Raw genomic sequence first — 19,902 nt, 5'->3', positions numbered from 1 at the left:
TTTATTCATGACCACCAAAACTAGAATCAATTCAAATATTCTTCCACTGGTGAGTGAATAAACAAATCAGATTATCTCCCCAAAATGGAACATTATTTGGCAACAAAAAATAATTAAGTGCTGGTAACATACAACAATGTGAATTAATCTTACACACATTATGCCAAGTAAAAGACACCAGACTCAAAAGACTCTATACTGTAGGATGCCACTCATGCCACACCCAAAATTATAGGGACAGAAAACAATATGTGATCACCAATGGCTAGAGGAAAGTGAGCTTAAGGAAAATTTCCTGGGTGATGTAGCTATTCCATACCTTGATTGTGGCAGTGGTTATACAACTATGAAAAGTCATAGAAATGCATGCAAAGGGGAAAGGGGGAGGATTTTAATATACCTAAATTATACATCAATTAAAAAATTAAAAAAGTAATTTGTTCGGAAAATAATTTGGTTTTTGGGGGGGCGCCTGGGTGGCTCAGTGGGTTAAGCCTCTGCCTTCAGCTCAGGTCATGATCTTGGGGTCCTGGGATCAAACCCCACAACGGGCTCTCTGCTCAGCAGGGAGCTGGCTTCCCCCTCCCCCTCTGCCTGCCTCTGCCTACTTGTGATCTCTGTCAAATAAATAAAATCTTTAAAAAAAGAAAAGAAAAGAATTTGGTGTTTTGAATAAAGTTAAACATACACTTACGTATGCTCTATCAATTCTATTGCTAGGTATTTACTCAAGAGAATTAAAAACATGTCCACACAAAGACATGTATGTGAATATACTTAATGCTTTCACTCATGAATTGCCAAAACCTGCAAACAACCTAAACGTCCATCAGTAGGATCTGAATTGGATCTGAATTGATATTTCTCCAAGAAAGATATCTAAATGGCCAATAAGCAAATAAAAGGATGCTCAACAGCATCAGTCATCAGGAAATGCGAAACAAGACCACACTGAGATACTACATCACACCAACTAGATGGTAGACTAGAGTCCGATAACAAGATAATGAGTGTTGGCAAGGATGTGGAGCAACTGGAACCTTCACACACTGCTGGTAGGAACAGAAAATGATGCATCCTCTTTGATAGACAGTTTCTCAAATGATCAAATACATGTACCACATGACTCAGCAATTCCAGTCCTGGGTATATACCTCCTCCCCAAATGAAGACATATGATCACACAAAAACTTATATACCACTGTTCATAGCAGCATATTTATATCTGCCAAAATGTAGAAGTAACATAAATACCCATTAAGTAAATAGAATATAATATCTCCATACAATGGAATATTATTATTCAGCTATAAAAAGAAAAGAAGTACTGATACTTGCTACAGCACTGATGAGACTTGAAAAAATTTGCTAAATGGAAAAAACTGGTAACATTAGACCACATACCATATGATTCCATTCATCATGAAAACTACGAAAAAGGGTGTCTATAGAAATCTACTGATTAGTGGTTGCTCAAGGCTGAGGAAGGGGGTAGACAGGAAGGTAGAAGTGGGATAGCAAAGGGGGGTTCTTTTTGAGGTTAAGAAAATGTTCTAAAATTGACTGGGATGATAACAGCACCCATCTGTAAACATAGTGAAAACCACTATATTTTACACTTCAAATGGGTAAATTATGTGGTATTAATTATATCTTAATAAAGCTATTCAACTGTATGTTCAGTAATCACATAAGCACAATACATTGATTTTTTTTTATTAACAATTTTACTACCTTATAATTTGACTTCAAAATAAATACGGAAGGGGCACCTGGGTGGCTCAGTCACTTAAGCGCCTGACTCTTGATTTTGGCTCAGGTCATGATCTCAGGGTTATGAGATCCACCCAGCGTCTGACTCTGCACTGGGCATAGAGCCTGCTTAAGATTCTTTCTCCCTCTGTCCCTCCCCATCACCCCCCCACATTCATACTCTCTCTCTCTAAAAAAAAGGGAAATCACAAACACATCTTTATTTCATCCCTTTCTCCCAAATGATTCTCAGTTATATTATAATTCAAAAATCAAAATTGAGAAAATAATTTAATAATAATTTGTTGAAATCTACTTATGCCAGGCCCTCATATGCCTTAGATCATTCAAATCTCATAATAACCCTAAGGAATAAGTGAAGAACTTGCCAATAAAGAAACAGGCTCAAATAGGTTAAGTAGCTAGCTGTCCAGACCTTGAGCACAGCCTGGACTAGAGCCAGTGTTATTCCAATAAACTGCCTCTCTTTTTCTTAGGATTTCACCTAATATACTTTCAGCTTGAAATTTACATCATTTTACCAAATTTTCTTTTAAAAATTATTCCCCTGGGGCGCCTGTGGCTCAGTGGGTTAAAGCCTCTGCCTTTGGCTCAGGTCATGATCCCAGGGTCCTGGGATCGAGTCCCGCATCGGGCGCTCTGCTCAGCGGGGAGCCTGCTTCCCTTCCTCTCTCTGCCTGCCTCTCTGCCTACTGTGATCTCCCTCTGTCAAATAAATAAATAAAATCTTAAAAAAAAAATTAAAAATTATTCCCTTAACAGCCAAACACAATGTGTGAACCAGGATAAAGGTGGGGACAACATATGTAAAAGTCATTGTGGGGATAAATGAAGATATTTGAATGTGGACTGTTTACTAGATATGATTATAGAATTGTTAACTGTCTTAAATGTGAACACACAAGGGGCACCTGGGTGGCTCAGCAGGTTAAGTGTTTGCCTTTGGCTCAGGTCATGATCCTGGGATCCTGGGATCCTGGGATCCTGGGATCAAGGGGTGCTGGACTCCCTGCTCAGCAGGGAGTCTGCTTCTGCTTCTCCCTGAACCTGAATGGCACTTTCTCTTTCGGTCCTACTCTCTCAGATACATGGGTGAAATCTTTTTTAAAAATAAATAAAAATAAATAAATGTGAACACACTATTGTGAGCATGCAGAAGAAGGTCCCTATTCTTCAAAAGTATATACCAAAGTATTTTCTTGATAAAGTATCATCACCATGCCAACTTACTTTCTAATGGTTCAGCACAAAAAGAAAACATAAAGCTGATGTGGTAAAATGTTAACAGCCGGTGAATCTAGAGTAAACAGTGTGCAGGGGTTCACTTATACTTACTTCTCTGAACTTCCCTCGAGATTGAAACTTTTTGAAGTAAAAAGAAAAAGCGAGATCTGAAGCTTTAAAAGACTATTTCATTCTGAATACTGTTACATCATTGTACATTCACTTTAGAGAATTCCCAAGAGAAAAAACATTTTATAAAATTGTATTCTTACCAGACACTAAAAATGGTTTTGAATCAAACACTTAGAATCCATGAATGAAAACTGAATGCCAACTTAATGTAAAAGGAATGATGGAGGGGTGCCTGGCTGGCTCAGTTGATAGAACATGGGACTCTTCATATCAGGATCTTGGGTTCATACTCCACGCTGAGCGTACCACTTACTTCATTTTTATTTATTTGAGGGAGAGAGCTCTCATATGCATGAGAGAGAGCACAAGGGGTGAGGGAAGGGCAGAGAGTAGTAGACTCGCTGCTAAACAGGGAACCCTACAACACAGGATCCTGGGATCATGAGCTGAAGGCAGACACTTAACCGACTGAGCCACCAGGTACCCTGTACCACTTACTTAAAAAAAAAAAAGGAATGATGGAATTTGAAAACACCTATTTGGCAGCTATGATGTAATCAATGAACCAAAGAATCATGCATGGATTAAAATTACTAATGGGTGAAATTCTAATGAAAAACAGGATGTTTACATAGTATTCCCCACCAGATACATATTAATTACAAGGGAAAAACAGTAACTTCATAGTGGTGACACCTGGCAGATACCATCTTAAACCAAGTGATCAAAATAATAACAACCAGCAACAATAATGGGACCAACTGGCATCACCGTAACTCCTGATATGATGCACAAAGGACATCACACGCAGTTCCTCACCATTCCTGCCAAAACCACAGTACCTGAATCTAATCATGAGGGTACATTCAATGAACCCAACTTGAGCAGCAATCAATAAAATGTACTACTTCCAGAAGGCCAAGCTTAAAACCCATTTCAGATTAAAGGAGCCTAAGAAACCCTATAACTATGGGGCACCTGGGTGGCTCAGTGGGTTAAAGCCCGTGCGTTTGGCTCAGGTCATGATCGCAGGGTCCTGGGATCGAGCCCCGCATTGGGCTCTCTGCTTGGCAGGGAGCCTGCTTCCCTTCCTCTCTACCTACTTGTGATCTCTGTCAAATAAATAAATAAAATCTTAAAAAAAAAAAAAAAAGCCCAATAACTAAATGCAATGCATGATTCTAGATTAAAAACCTGAACCACAAAAATAATTTCTAAAATAATATTATATTGTGTAATAATAAATGAATTATGTATTAATATAATTGGGTAGGTTGGTAATAGCTGATATATTACCTATAGATCTTATTTAGTATTAATTTCCTGATTCTGATAACTATACTATGATGTATATGAGAGAATGTGAAAGGGTATCATGTCTGCACATTACTCTCAGAAAGTGAAGGGGGATAAATTATTATATAGGTAGAAATAGTGGATGAACAGGTGAATGGATAAAAGGATAATGGATAGAGGAAGAATGGTGGGGAGAAGAGGGAGATAATGATAGAGCAAATGGGGAACACAGGCCAATGGGCTCAGGAATTCTTTGTACTAGTCATATATACCTTTTCTCTAAGTTTGACATTATTTAAAAATTAAAGAATGTTTTAAAAGTGCCAGCCAGTTGTTAGAGGAGAATGAGAAAACAAAAGTAAATAATTCTTAGAAGATACTGACATACTCTGCATATAATTTAAGTAATAAGAGAAAAAACTGATTTCTCTCACTTCTAAAATGTCATCTTCCTGGGGTGCCTGGTGGGCTCAATATGTAGAGCATGTGACTCTTGGTCTCAGGGTTTTGAGTTTGAGGCCCATGCTGAGTTTAGGAATTACTTAAAAATAAATTTAGAAAATGTCTAATGTCATATTTCCTAACTCTTGCTCTCTACAGTTTTGCTTAAGACTCCTTTTTAATGCCATGATATTAACAAAAACATATTTTTCACCTACCTTCCAACAGGTCCCTAAAGAATGTGCACTGGCTATCAGTTTTCCTCTCTCATCAACACTACTGCTCAGTTCCTTTGCCAATTTAAAGGTCTTGACATTTTACTGAAGTCAAACTTTCCGGGTTCAGTTCTGGGTTCTGCCACCTGCTGACTATGTGACCTTGGGCAAATCAGTTCAGGTCTGTGTGCCTCTGTTTCTTCATCTATAGGGTGAGATAAAGGTGATGTCTACCTCATGGGGAATTCAAAATAGATAAATACAACTCAATAGCAAAAAAAAATGCACAATCTGATTTTAAAATGGGCAGGGGATATGAGTAGACATTTTTCTAAAGACACACAAAATGGCCAACAGGTACATGAAAAGATGCTCAACATCACTAATCATCAAGGAAATGCAAATCAAAACTCTAAGATGTTACCTGATACCTGTTAGAATGGCTTTCATCAAAAAGACAACAAATAACAAGTATTAGCAAGGATGTGGAAAAAGAAAACCTTTTTGCACTGTTGGTAATAATGTAAATTGGTCTAGCCACTACATAGTAAAACAGGATGGAGGTTCCTCAAATGGAACTACCGCATGATCCAGCAATTCTACTTCTGAGTCTATCCAAAGGAAATGAAAACACTATCTTGAAAAAAATATCTGCACCCCATATTTACTGCAGCATTATTCACAATAGCCAAGGCACAGAAGTGATCTAAGGGTCCATCAGTGAATGAATAAAGAAAATGTGGTATACACAGAAAATGAGAGTATTATTCTGTAATTTAAAAAAAAAAAGAAGGATCTTGCCATTTCCAAGAACATGAACAGAACTTGAGGGCATTATGCTCAATGAAATAAGTCAGACAGAGAAAGACAAATAGTGTATGATCTTATTTATGTGTGAAATCTTAAAAAAAGATTAAAAACACAGGTTAATAATGTATAATAATTATTAAATAATTTATAATTTAAATTTAATTTAATCATAAATTTAATTATTATTTAAATTTAAATATTAATTATTATTATTAATAATTAACAATAATCTATCCACCAAACTCACGGATACAGAGAATGCATTGGTGGCTGCTAGAGGCAGAGTAGGGGGTGGGCAATATGGTAGTCAAAAGGTACAAATTTCCAGTTATAAAATAAGTAAGTCCTGGGGAGGTTATGTATGGCGGTGACCACAATATACAATACTGTACTGTATATCTGAAGGTTGATAAGAGAGTAGGTCTTTTTTTTAAAATAGGCTCTATTCCCAATGTGGGGCTTGAACTCACAACCCTGAGATCGAGAGTTCCATGCTCTATTAACAAAGTCAGCCAGGCCCTCCTAAGAGAGTTGGTCTTTTTAAGTTCTCATCACGGGGTGCCTGGGTGGCTCAGCCGTTAAGCGGCTGCCTTAGGCTCAGGTCATGATCCTGGGGTCCAGGGATAGAGCCCTGCATCGGCTCCCTGCTCAGCGGGAAGTCTGCTTCTCCCTCTCCCACTCTCCCTGCTTGTGTTCCCTCTCTCACTGTGTCTCTCTCTGTGTCAATTAAATAAATAAAAATCTTGAAAAAAATAAAAAATAAAATTCTCATCACTAGAAAAAATATCTGTAACTATATGCGGTGATGGATATTAACGAGACTTACTGTGATAATCACATCACAGTATATACAGTATCAAATCATTGTTATATACCTGAAACTAATAATGTTTTATGTCCATCATATCTCAATTTTTAAAAAGATATAAGCTGATGCATAAGAAACACTTGAAGCCTGCCTAGAGCACCCACTGCCAGCACCAAATTCATGTTAGCTTTTACCATAAAATAGAAGATTTAAAAAATGAATGAAGAAAACTCAAAACTTACAACTTCGAATAGAAGGTAATAACAAAAGTCTAATCATTAAAAACACTAATCTGGGGCACATGGCTAGCTCAGTCAGAAGTGCTTATGACTCTCAGGTTCATGAATTTGAGCCCCAAGCTGGGTGTGGAGATTATTTAAAAATAAAAAACAGCATTATATGTTAATTTTAAAAAATAAATAAATAAAAAACAAAAATTAAAAAAATAAAAACACTAATCTTATCTTGGGGAAAAAATTTCTGTTCATGATTGTAATGACAGAAAACAACTAAAAATAACCTCAATGTCCCATAGAAAATTGGCTAAATGGATCAGAGTGCCAATATTTTGAAGCTATTAAAAGTCATAATGTAGAGATGAAAGGGCATTCTGTATCATGTTTAACTAAGTAAAACAGGATACTGTTGGGTATGTAAAAGTATGAGCCTACCTTTATAAATATTTAATGTATGCACATAAAGAGAAATAAGGAAGGTGTTAGGTTCTTTGGGGGGCAAGAAATGCAGACTCCCTCAGATGCTTGGAGGTTCCTATAGGATATATGCCAAGGGACTAGAGCTGGAACCTTCCCATTAATTCCTCTAATGCTGAGTGTCTGGCAGTTTCTGCTGCCTCATATGCACAATTTTTTTGGCTTTTACCATGGCTTCTCACAGTGACCTTTCAGCTTCTTTTCCACACCAACTCGATAATCCTTACATTTCCTAGGTTACACTCTCAAGAATGGGAATTTGATTGACCCAGTTCATCTTTTCTTGCAAGATGTGTTAGATTACTAGCCAGGATATAGATTTACTCGACCCAGGAGGAGGGAGAAGTGGTAAGGGGCTACTAGAACTAACAGATATCCTCCAAAATGTTCTGTAGAGCCGAACGGGGAGATAAGACAAATAAGCAAAAAATGCCTTCTGTTCTTCTGTAACTTCCATCGGACACGGGGAATGTGTTAGCAGAATACTTATCATTAATACCTGTCTTATTTGTAAGTAAATGCCCATTACAAAAGGATCACAGAGTTGCATTAAGTAGCAGTCTTACAGATCATTAAATACTTAACAGAAAAACTAAAAACTGAAGTATTCCAAACAATCAAGAGTTAATCAAGAGTCAATGTAGGGGTGCCTGGGTGGCTCAGTGGGTTAAAGCCTCTGCGTTCGGCTCAGGTCATGATCTCAGGGTCCTGGGATCGAGCCCCACATTGGGCTCTCTGCTCAGCAGGGAGCCTGCTTCCCTTCCTCTCTCTCTGCCTGCCTCTCTGCCTACTGTGGTCTCTGTCAAAAAAATTTAAAAAATTAAAAAAAAAAAAGAGTAAATCTAAAATTCTAAAGATTAAAAGCGTACATTTCTGTGTCTGGATTTTCATTTTACTAAACAGGAAGCTAAAGCACCGAGCAACTGACAATCTTAGGTGGGGTAACTACCAGCCCCCTCCCAGTAATTGGAGGGAGAAAGGAAGGATTGCTGGTATAAAACACAGAGTAGAATTTGGAAACAGGCTGGCGTTTCTTTAAATAAACAAACAAAAATTGTACTATTAATTGACTCCCTTCGTACAACATTAATGTTAACCATGTAAGAGCTAAGATTTCTTTTTGGATTATTCTTGGAAAATCTTTTTAAGTTCCTTCTTTTCCATCATTTTCTTAAGCTTCCTAGAGAACTCTCTTCCTCTCTCATTCCAGGAGAATGCAGCTTTAGCCTCTCTCTTTCTCTTTCAAAGAGGCTTCTCTGAAGACATCTCTGACCTCTTCAAATCACCAACTCAATGGCTTTTTTCAATTGTAATTTTCTTGTACTTCTCTGCATCACTCAGCAATGCAGACCTGGGAGCTGCAGAATCCATCCTGTGACCATGGGGAGCACCACTGCCAACTGCTGAACTGTACCCGTCAGAGCTGCCATATCTGCCAGAAACCACATTCCTCCAGACTATGTTTCAGGCTGGTCCAAAGTGTTTTAAGCTGCTATTAGTACGACATGCTTTACTTGCAGCCCAAAACATCCTTAATTGATTCAACCTTCTTTATGCATCCATCATTATTAATCATCTAGTCCTCCCCATTCTTCAATAACGCCAGTGATGAATGTCCTTTCCTATTACCACTACCTTCAGCATTTCACTCATTTCCACTCCAATACTTCAAGTCTTTCTTCCTTCACTCTGTTCTATCCCAGCTTCCAAGACCAGATTTAATCTAAAACCTTTAGTACACAGGACATTCTCAGTCTAAAATTTTGTTGTCATTCTTGTCTTAAACTTCAACGCCTGAATAAAAATGTTTAACACCAGTGAGCCTGGCATTCAAGGCTTGCTGCAATGTCTGGCTTACTATTTCTCAACCTCATTTTTTATTAGCCCTCTAAGTAGATTTTTCTGACTTACTCAGTATGAACCTCCAAAGCCTGCCTTCTCTAGAAAGCATTTTGTTCAGGATCATTGCCTGCCCCTAAATTCCTACAGAGTTCATACATTCTATAACTCGTCTGGCACATAACATATGTTTTCCACTATCACTGCTACCCACCCACCTTTTTTTTTTTTTTAAACATACTGTAATTCCGGAGGGCAGCAGGAGAATAGCAATCTTGTCACCTACCTCTGAAACCTGAATATTAATAACAAAAACAGAAGACAGACTGATTGGGATTTGAGATTTTCCTTTTCCTTTCAATTCCACTATTACTTGAAAGAGTTGCAAATTACAGAAATTCACGTACAGTTATGATGGGCTCCATCACTGAAAGTGATGAAAATCTAGTGTTAGGAGGACATAAGTATCCTCACCATCAATTAGAACATTCCACTCCCAATCCCCAAAGTCCTGTAAAGAGGCCTACTTTAACAACAATTTAACAATGGCAAATGAGGTGAGAGAAGTCTTTCAGAAACAATGTGGGGGAAAAATAATAAATCTGTGTAGGATACTAAACCAAATCAATACCAGTCTAAGAATGGGGAAGAAAAAGTTAGACCCTTTAATTATGCCAACAGGTGAAATTTTTCTTTAAATCACCTTTCCCCATATAAGTGTCTCCTGAACAAAGAACTTCAGGACACTGATTATAAAAATTATCTCCCACACCTAAAAGAATCTGCAAACACAACCTTTCAGGGAGACAGAGGAGACATAATAGGGAATGGGGGAGAGAAAAGATTTGCTAAAGAAGTAGATCTGTTAATTTAACACATTTTCTATCAAGCAAATCAACTGTCCTTAGGCCCATTGTTGCTGAAACAATGAACACTCAGGGAAGGGGTGTTCATTAAAAGGAACTGGTCAGGAGAAAAAACACTGTTACAGCCAACCAGACTGCTTAACAGCATTCACAATTGCACGAACTCATTCCATTCCTAGGAATTATTAATTGGAGGTGATTTAAAGGTTCAACACTAAAAACATGCAGTGGTTAGTGCAATTGTGACCCTAACACTTCCTCTATTTTCATTTATTTTTAGAGGTTATGGGGGGGAGGGGCACAGAAGGATGCACACAGTCTGCTATGACAACCATTCACACATTTAATTCAGGTGGCCACATGCCTCAGTGACATATTGCCAAGTCAGGCAGTTACTCTAGCAAACCCACCCTTGGGAAAAAGTAGAACACTGCTCCTAAAGAGTCTGGGCTATAGAATCAAAGCTAAAAGCTGACCATTATAGTATGAAACTTACAAGAACATGACATCACTTAAAGCCAATCCAATCATAAAGGTCACATGAGGTCAGGGACTTTAAACGGGAGAACAAAATACTGTATTTCATCTATTTTTACACAAGCCATATTCCATTTTAAAGGGGTGTGTGAGTAATGATGTGCAGAACAGAGCACCAAACTGAATTATTCTGAGGGGTCATTTGCCCTCCTGAAGGAGAAAACTGCCTTTAGCTGCAAAAGTGACTGACTTCACCTCAACTTATTTATACAGATTCTGGAATTTAATACCCCGATTCAGGCCAGAAATTCCACTTTCCTCCACCACAGCCCAAAATGAACCTAGGACAACAGTGGATTAGCATAACAATGGAGTAGGGGAGAAAAAACGTGTGGTCAGGCCTTAGTTCCCAGTCAAGAAAGATAAAGAACAAAAAATAAGGTGCTGGATCCCTGCGGGGACCAAACACCACAAGATGGCAAGCAGGGATGCTGAGATGGACACTTGACATAGAAGATACCTTTGGAGGCCACAGACAATGACACCATCTCCCTTGAAGTTCTACAGTATCTTTCTTCCTAGACTTTTACCTCTAAGTCACCATCCATCACAATACAATTTTTGTTCCAAACCAAAATGAAAAACTACTTGATCCATAAACTATTTCGCCATACTTGCCTACAAGGAAAATCCAGTGGGAGAAATCATGAAAAATACTTAGAGCAACCTCAAGAAAGGTTCTATGATGGGTGTGTTCTAAGGCAAAAATTCTGATGAAGTAATAAACTTTGTGTAACTATATACCCTTATGTCTCAGATATGTAAGCATATGCGTGTGCACACACCCACCCCCTCAACTTAGGTCTCACTGAACTTTCGACCTGGTCATAACTAACCACCCCCACTCCCCACAGTCCACCACTGTGCGAGGCTCAGGAGATATGTCAAGAAGACCCTGTGCCCTGACAGGCAATGGCAGCACAGAAGCCAGCCTGAGGCTAAAGAGCCCAACACCCCTCTTCCCCAACAGTGCCAGGAAGTCAGGCCTTGCCTAAGGGAGGCCTTTCTTTCAGGGATCCAGTTAACCCCACAACACCCTCTCTATTGCCCCCAAACCACTTCTCCCCTTAAATGACTCCCCAGGATAGAAAAATATTAAAACCTCTGCTTCCCAGTTTTCTGACATGTACAATTACTACTGACATGCACATCTGCAAGCAACTTTAACTTCCTTCAGTTTTTATAAACCTAAAGGTTTGCATTTAAGAAAAAAAATTACCATTAGAAGGAAAAACTTATCTTCTTCACAGTGTACCTTTTATACAATGAACAACTGAAAAGTCTTCCCCACTTACACCTTACAGCAGTAAATCTCAAATGCAGGTGATCTTTGGCCCCCCCAGGAGATATCTGGCAATGTCTGGAGATAATTTTATTTGTCATGACTGGGGATGCTACTAGCATGCAGAGGGTAGAGGCCAGAGATGCTTCTAGACAGCTTAAAATGTGTATGACAGCTTTTCCACAACAAAGACTTATCTGATCCAAAATACCAATAATGCTGAGGTTAAGAAACCCCACGCCTTAAAGAAACCCACAGAATTCTGAGCTCAATATTATTATCTAACAATTCTTAATTATAAGAATTACTCAAAGACTTTTCCCAAGTTTTTCAATATAAATTAATGTTAGAAGATAATGTAAAGAAGGTATAATAAAAGCACCTAAGGAACAGCATCTATTGAAATACGATAATACAGAAAGACAACATGGCTTTCTAAAAAGACTCTTATACCAAATAAGAAGAAAGCCACATGCCTGAAGCTATACCTGGATCATTCAAAGTTCAAAGTATGAATGATGTTAAATATAAGTGAAGAAACAGAAGTGAAGGGAATACAACATAACTCAAGACCTTCATCCTCCAGAATTCCTCACAGTCTCAAAATACAAAACCTTAAGAGCTCAGTTTGAGGAACTTGGAGGTAGTGAAAATCATCAATCATCAATCATCAAGTCCTACAATCTACTTTCAAAGCAGTGTGTCTGCAGACAAGATTTCCACAGAAAGACAAGTTCATATAATCCATAAACACATCAAATATGGATTCGTAGCTTTCAAAATTTGTAAAACATGGATCCCAACACAGGTCACAACCTTGACCCTATAAGTGAGGGCAATGATTTTCTGAATCAATTAATAGTGCTATGCATGCTGAGAACCATTCCTAGAACTTAAGACCTAGGAAAATCTAAGAATCATCTACTCTAAAATTCCCATTTTATGTATGGGGCATTTCAAACATATGGAGTAAACAAAAATCTGCTTAAGATTGTAACTCAAGTTAATGACAGAGGCGGGCCCACAATCCAGGTTTCTCACTTTCTGCTTGATTCCTTTTGAAAATATGTTCAATCACATCAATTAGATCTAAAACCATACAGTTAGAAGCTGCACAGTTCTGTCCCCTTGGCTCTGTCCATACCAAATTTTTACCTAAACCAGCTTTTGCACCTGCAGTGTTACACTCCTAACACTCAACAAGAACCCAGTGCAGAGCCTCTCCTGATCAAAGGGCAGACAGTCCGTTGCACCAAATGGTGCCAAGGTGTATTTTAGGCTATCCTAACTATGTTCCAGAAAATTAAGCAACACTGAACTGAACTTCTGTCATACAGCAAACCAGATGGTAACATGGGCTGTCCTTCAGAGATGAGAGGGTATTGCCCTTTCTAGGACTGTGGAAGCTCCCAACTACCCCACTGAAGGTTCACATGGTTGGCAAAGGAAGCGTTCCCTTTCAAAACGTTGGTATAAACGGGGGGGGGGGGGGGGGGGAGGGGCCTGGGTGGCTCAGTTGGTTAAGCTGACTGCCTTTGGCTTGGGTCATGATCCCGGAGCTCCGAGCTCCATGGGGAGTCTGCTTCTCCCTCTTACCTTCTCCCCTCTCATGCTCTCTCTCTCTCTCTCTCTCTCTCTCTCTCTCAAATAAATAAATAAATAAATAATCTTTAAAAAATTAAAAATAAACAGAAAGGGCATCCAGTATTCACTTTTGGGGAGAGAGAAATTTTTAAGTCATCTCCACGCCCAACGTGGGGCAGAACTCCCATCCCTGAGATCAAGAGTCACATGCTCTACTGATTGAGGCAGCCAAGTGCCCCTCACTTTTGAAGACATATATATGATAATGTTCTCTGAGAGAACATTTTCCCCTTTCAGAATTTCAAACTGCACCAAGATTTGCCCCTCTGTAATTCACATCTGTGCTTGGGCTTTACCCCTCAGAGAAGGAACAGATCTTGAATCGTTACAAAATATTTATTATCTGGTACCTTACATTAAATAGAATCGTGTCACAAACTACTAATTTTTAAATAATATTAAATCGCAAATCTTCAGTCCTGCTCAAAGGCCATCTTCTCACTGAGGTCATACCTAACCAGCCTTTTTTTTTTTTCTTTTCTAACCAGCCTACTTTTAATTACGACAACCTATCCTCTCAACTGGGCCTCCCTATGCCTCCACAGTTTTGTTTTTTAATGTCCTCTGACATATTACTCTTACCAACTCCTTTACTGTTTCCTTCCACTGAAATGAAGGAAGATATTTTTGTGTTATGTTCACATCTGTACCTCCATTATCTAATACATGATAGATGCTCAAAAATACTTGCTAAGGGGCGCATGGGTGGCTCAGATGGTTAAGCATCTGCCTTGGGCTCAGGTCATGATCTCAGGGTCCTTGGATGGAGTCCTGCATCAGGCTCCTGGCTCAGCAGGGAGTCTGCTCGTTCTACCTACCTCTCCCCCAGCATTCTCTCTCTGTGTGTCTTAAATGAATAAATAAAATCTTTAAAAAAATTAATTAAAATAAAATCTTAAAAAAAAAAAAACTTGCTAAAAGAATGAAATGGAAACAGGGCACTTGGGTTGCTAAGTCCTTAAGTGTCTGCCTTCAGCTAAGGTCATGATCCCAGGGTCCTAGGACCGAGGCCCACATGGGGTTCCCTGCTCAGCAGGGAGCTTGCTTATCTCTCTGCCACTCCCCCTGCTTGTGCTTCCTCTTTCTCTAATAAATAAAATCATCAAAAAAAAAAAAAAAAAAAAAAGACAGGGCGCCTGGGTGGCTCAGTCGCCTACTTCTCCTTCTCCCACTACCCCTGCTTGTGTTCCCTCTCTCACTCTGTCTCCCTCTCTGTCAAATAAATAAATAAAATCTTGGAAGAAAGAAAGAATGAGAGAAAGAAAGGAAGGAAGAAAGAAGGAGGGAGGGAGGGAGGGGGGAAAAAAAAGAGAGGGAGGGAGGGAGGGAGGGAATCATGAACTTGACACTGTACTTAGTTCAGCAGAAGTATTAAAAGGGAGATGCCTGGGTGGCTCAGTTAAGAATCTGCCTTCTCAGGTCATGATCCAGGGTCCAGGGATTGAGTCCCACATTGGGCTCCTTGCTCAGTCAGGAGCCTGCTTCCCCCTGCCTGCTGCTTCCCCTGCTTGTGCATATTTATTACTCTCTGAGTAATAAATAAATAAAATCTGTTTAAAAAAAAGTTTTAAAAGGATCTTCTGTACCCCACATTATTAAAAATCAAAGATCTCAAGATTTGTACTATGGAGGCTTGGCCATTACTTATAGGCCTAGTCCTTCATTTTAGATAATGAAATCAGAACAGTATGATACAGTAGTAATGGCAAAGAATTTGTTATCAAAGCACCTAAGATCCGGGTAAGAGTCTACCTGGAAGCAACTCAGTCTCTGTTTCCAATCTCCTTATCTGTAAAATGGGGATAATTCCTACCTCATAGTGGTAGTTAAGGATTAAATGAGATACCACTTGGGGACAGCTGGTTGGCTCAGTTGGTAGAGCATCCAACTCTTGATCTCAGGGTCATGAGTTCAAGCCCCAGGTTGGGTGTAGAGCTTACTTTAAATAAATAAAATCAATACAATCAATCAATCAGTAAAATAAATGAGATAACATTTGGAAAATGTACCAAGTACTGTGCAAGTGTCATTTATCATTAGGCTATTCCGACCTGTCAAGGCCACAGAGCTAGTGGAGCAATCAGAGTAAGAATTCAAGTTTCCTAACTCCTAGTCTAGCGCATTTTGTGTCAGAAACTAGGCTTCTGTTTCCCTTATTCAAGGTTAACTCGTTCTTTCATCTAGCTCTGGGCTTTTCAACCTTTGTGTGGTTGGGGACCTCTTTCAGAATTTGATGAAAGCAACAGACCCTCTCCTCCAAGCAAACTGCATATAAGCACACCAACATTAAATCTCCTATAGCCCATCCACAGGCCCAGGCTCAAAAACTGCTGGTATGAAAGATGTACTAATAAGTTACTCTCAGCAATTCTTGTTTCTTATTTTCATGCTGAATAATTTATGCCTTGGGGGTGCCGGAATGGCTCAGTCAGTAGGGCATGGGGCTCTTGATCTCAGGGATATGAGATCAAGCCCCATGTTGGGTATAGAAAGTACTTTTTTAAAAAAATGAAAATTTTTAAAAAATAAAAATTTATGGCTTGGTGACCTTGATTAAGGGATTGGGTCCATGGGGTGCCTCGGTGGCTCAGTGGGTTAAAGCCTCTGCTTTCAGCTCAGGTCACGATCCCAAGGTCCTGGGATCGAGCCCCACATGGGGCTCTCTGCTCGGCAGGGAGCCTGCTTCTTTCCTCCTCTCTCTCTGCCTGACTCTCTGCCTACTTGTGATCTCTGTCAAATAAATAAATAAATAAATAAATAATCTTTAAAAAAAGAGGGGGGGATTGGGTCCAAGGAAACACCAAGGGTGCAATTTGGGAATCTGAATTAAAGATACTGGCCCCAGGGACGCCTGGGTGGCTCAGTTGGTTAAGCAGCTGCCTTTGGCTCAGGTCATGATCCCAGCGTCCTGGGATCGAGTCCCACATTGGGCTCCTTGCTCGGCAGGGAGCCTGCTTCTCCCTCTGCCTCCGTCTGCCAGTGCTCACTCTCTCTCCGACAAATAAATAAATAAAATTAAAAAAAAAAAAAAGATACTGGCCCCAGATCATCATGTTCATTAGGTGAGAGACTTTACCTATGTACAACCACAACCAGGAAGGAGAGCCAAGTAAAAAGCAGGTAAAGGATTCAGTACTCAACAGCACAAAGCTCAGGGAAAAGAGTAGGCACTGACAATCGGATTATTTTTACCATGTTGCTAATACCCAAACCATCATGACCATTTTCAAAGGGCCACCTAGAGGCACCACAGTCTCTTCTCTAGAGGAAAATATTCCCAAAATGTTTGTGATGGGATTTCTGCCCACAACCCCATACTCATCATGAATAACTCCAGACCAGACTGTTCAAATGACTCCACACTCCCTTCCCTTACTTTGATCAAGACACTACATTTACTGTAAGGAGCACCTGGTAAGGAGGGGGAAAAAATCAGCATTAAATCTTTGCAGAGGTCAATTCACCATTCTTCACTTCTCACATTGGGAAAAAAACTTAACCAGCCTAACCCACTGGAATGTTAAACAATTATAAAATACTTTATTTAAATGAAATGTTTCTGAAATATTAACAGATAATCTTCTGACACAAAGGAATTAGGAGTTTCTTTGGTAATCTCCCAGTTCGAAGTTAAGCACCTAGTTGAGTAGGGGCTCTTAATAATACCAACCACTGAATTCAGTATCATTAACCTTCTGTTGTCCAGCTATACTTCAATCTCTTCCTCTGAAAAATAAAAACAGTACCTAACCTAAGCCACAAATACATTGTGAGCATATTTGGGAATTTCTAAATATGTTAACAGTTAATAGCTTTCATCCCTGAGTGGAGGGATACAATGTTAACAGTTAATAGCTTTTATCTCTTAGTGGTGGAATTATGGGTGCTTTTCTCTTACCTACATGGTGCTATAATTTTCAAGGTTTATATAACATCAGTATTATTTTTCAAACCAGAAATTCTAAACTTAAAGCATTATCTACACATGGACAGATTTTTCATCTGATGATTACAGAACCCCTAAAGAAATCCAGTACACTGAAGGTTGATCAACAGAGCAAAAAGTTTTTTTTACAAGGAAAAATAAAACTATCCATGTTTTAGGGACCAGTTCTATAAGTGGGAGATCCTGACCTTTTGCAGAATTGCAGCATGAATCCTCCCAGCCCTTCACCTATCTAAGAGATTACTTCACTCTAGATAAATAGAAGCCTAGTCCTTGAGAATTCCACTTCCTGAATTTTCTATAAATCCATGAGTTCAGGCTGGTGGTCAAGGATAAAACGAGATCTTTCCCCATAGCTGAAAACTGGTTTCCTAAAAAAGCTGATATACAACTTCTACCACTTGCTATTATTCATCATTTTTACCCTTTAAAGTAGCAGTAAATTAAGATGGTAGGGCCTTTCCAGTTGGCCTCACAAATACAATTCAGCATCAGAATTGGTTTTTTGTTTGTTCTCTTTAAGGAGGGTCTTCCATTGTATCATACACTCTAACCAAGGGATTGTTTCTCAAACTGTCAGGACAATAAACTGTTATTAAAAAATCACCTAAGCAATAAATAATTAATTAATTAAAAATTATTTATTTATACTTGAACTAAAACTGATGTTTTCAGGGCCCCTGGGACTCCACCTAGGGGTTGTGAGTTTGAGCCCCATGTTAGGTGTAGAGATTACATACATACATAAATCTGATGTTTTCAGTGAGTTTCTGCACTGTCATGTGTCAAATTCGTTAGAAGCCTAAAAAAGACTAATTTTAATTTCTGATAACTACTGAAAACTCTAAGTTACAATTTGCATTAACCATGTCAAAACAAACCTCACGTGAGACGATTACAAGGGAACTGCAGAAGTTAAAAAGTCACTATCATCTGTTACCTACCTACTGAACTTCTAGTAAAAACAGAATGGATAATTACAAAAATGTGCATATGGATTCCAAATATTCATTCGTGTTGCAAGTATTTCAAACAGCATGCAGTTTAAAAACAGTAGTGTCACTTCCAAGAATCGCTCCAATCAAAAGAGAGATCATCTCAAAGAGCCCAAATTATTCACCTGTAACAATGATTTTTCACTTCTTTTGTTCATACAAATTTGACCTCTTTGATCAGCTTACATTTCCTTTAGGAATTATACCAGCTAATAATTAGAAACCCCAAGTTTATTTTTTAGAATATAAGTTATTTAAATATTACTCTAGATACCTGTAACAATTTAAGGTAAAATTAGTTACCTCTATTTTTCCATCAACAAAATGGGAGGATACGGATTTTGGAAGATAAATTTTTCCACAGTATTTTTAGAATGGGTCCTTAAGCTCTCAACTTGTAATTCAACATCACCTCAATTTTATTATCTTGCAAGGAAGAAAATGGGTTAGGGGACAAGTTTACCATGACCCAAGATGGCATAGTCACAAGCAACACCTCCCACAACAGCCACCATTTTGAGCAGCAGGACAGAATTAAACTACTCACGATTTTATACCAACTAAAAGAAAACAGTATTACCAGAATAACTGTTAAACATCTCTTGAACTTAAGTATTCCCAAATAAAAACAGTTATCCTACTAACATTTTTAGTAAAGATCGTGCTTATTACAATTAGGTTCAAACTTTGAAAGCAAACGCAGTGGTGCTATCTAAAATGCCCAAATTATTACATCTTCCTAAAAACAGAAGCCTACGATTTAATCACATTGCTTTACTCAGCTTCAGGACTAAGAATTGCCAAAAGCCAGAAAGTGGTTCTAGTTTATCCGCCTACATTCTCCCACCGTACTTCTTTTGATCTTTTTATTTTCCCAATTTCATTAACTCTGCAACAAGAGTTAAGTTTCAACACTTCATTCATACAAGCAGCAAATGATATTTCCGCAAACAACACCGAATCTAAAAACAAAGGTGAGGCAAAAATCCTAGGAATAAACGAACTAAAATCAATCCGAAAATGGCAGAAAGTAGGATAGGTGGGGGTGGGGAGGCAACAACAACGATTTGCTCCTCGAAAAGAGTAATTCTTATTTTGATTACTCCACTGGCGAACTCATTGGCAGAACTGAAAAGAAAAATTGACCAACAGTTTCCCTTTACCTTTGTCCAAGGCAAAAGGTGGTAAGTCCACTACATATACATTGCCATAGGAGGGCAAGCAATTCAACCTGCCAACCAATCAAATATTTCACACCCCCTTCCAAAAATAAAAATAAAAGAAAGGAGGACGGATGCTTGTAGGGGCTGGGTACTCGTCCCGGCCGTCGTGTACATTCCATTCCTCACACTCCCGCCACCATCCCTGCTACTAGGACCCC

General features: G+C 38.8%; 1 protein-coding gene across 3 annotated transcripts in view; it reads right to left on the bottom strand.

Annotated features, from left to right (window-relative positions):
- Positions 1–19,902, bottom strand: part of CECR2 (CECR2 histone acetyl-lysine reader) — a 175,280-nt gene that overhangs the window by 153,947 nt on the left and 1,431 nt on the right. The window lies entirely within an intron of this gene.

Source organism: Martes martes (assembly GCF_963455335.1).
Source record: "Martes martes genome assembly, chromosome: 8".
Taxonomy (NCBI): domain Eukaryota; kingdom Metazoa; phylum Chordata; class Mammalia; order Carnivora; family Mustelidae; genus Martes; species Martes martes.
This window is presented reverse-complemented; position numbering and strand designations above follow the sequence as displayed.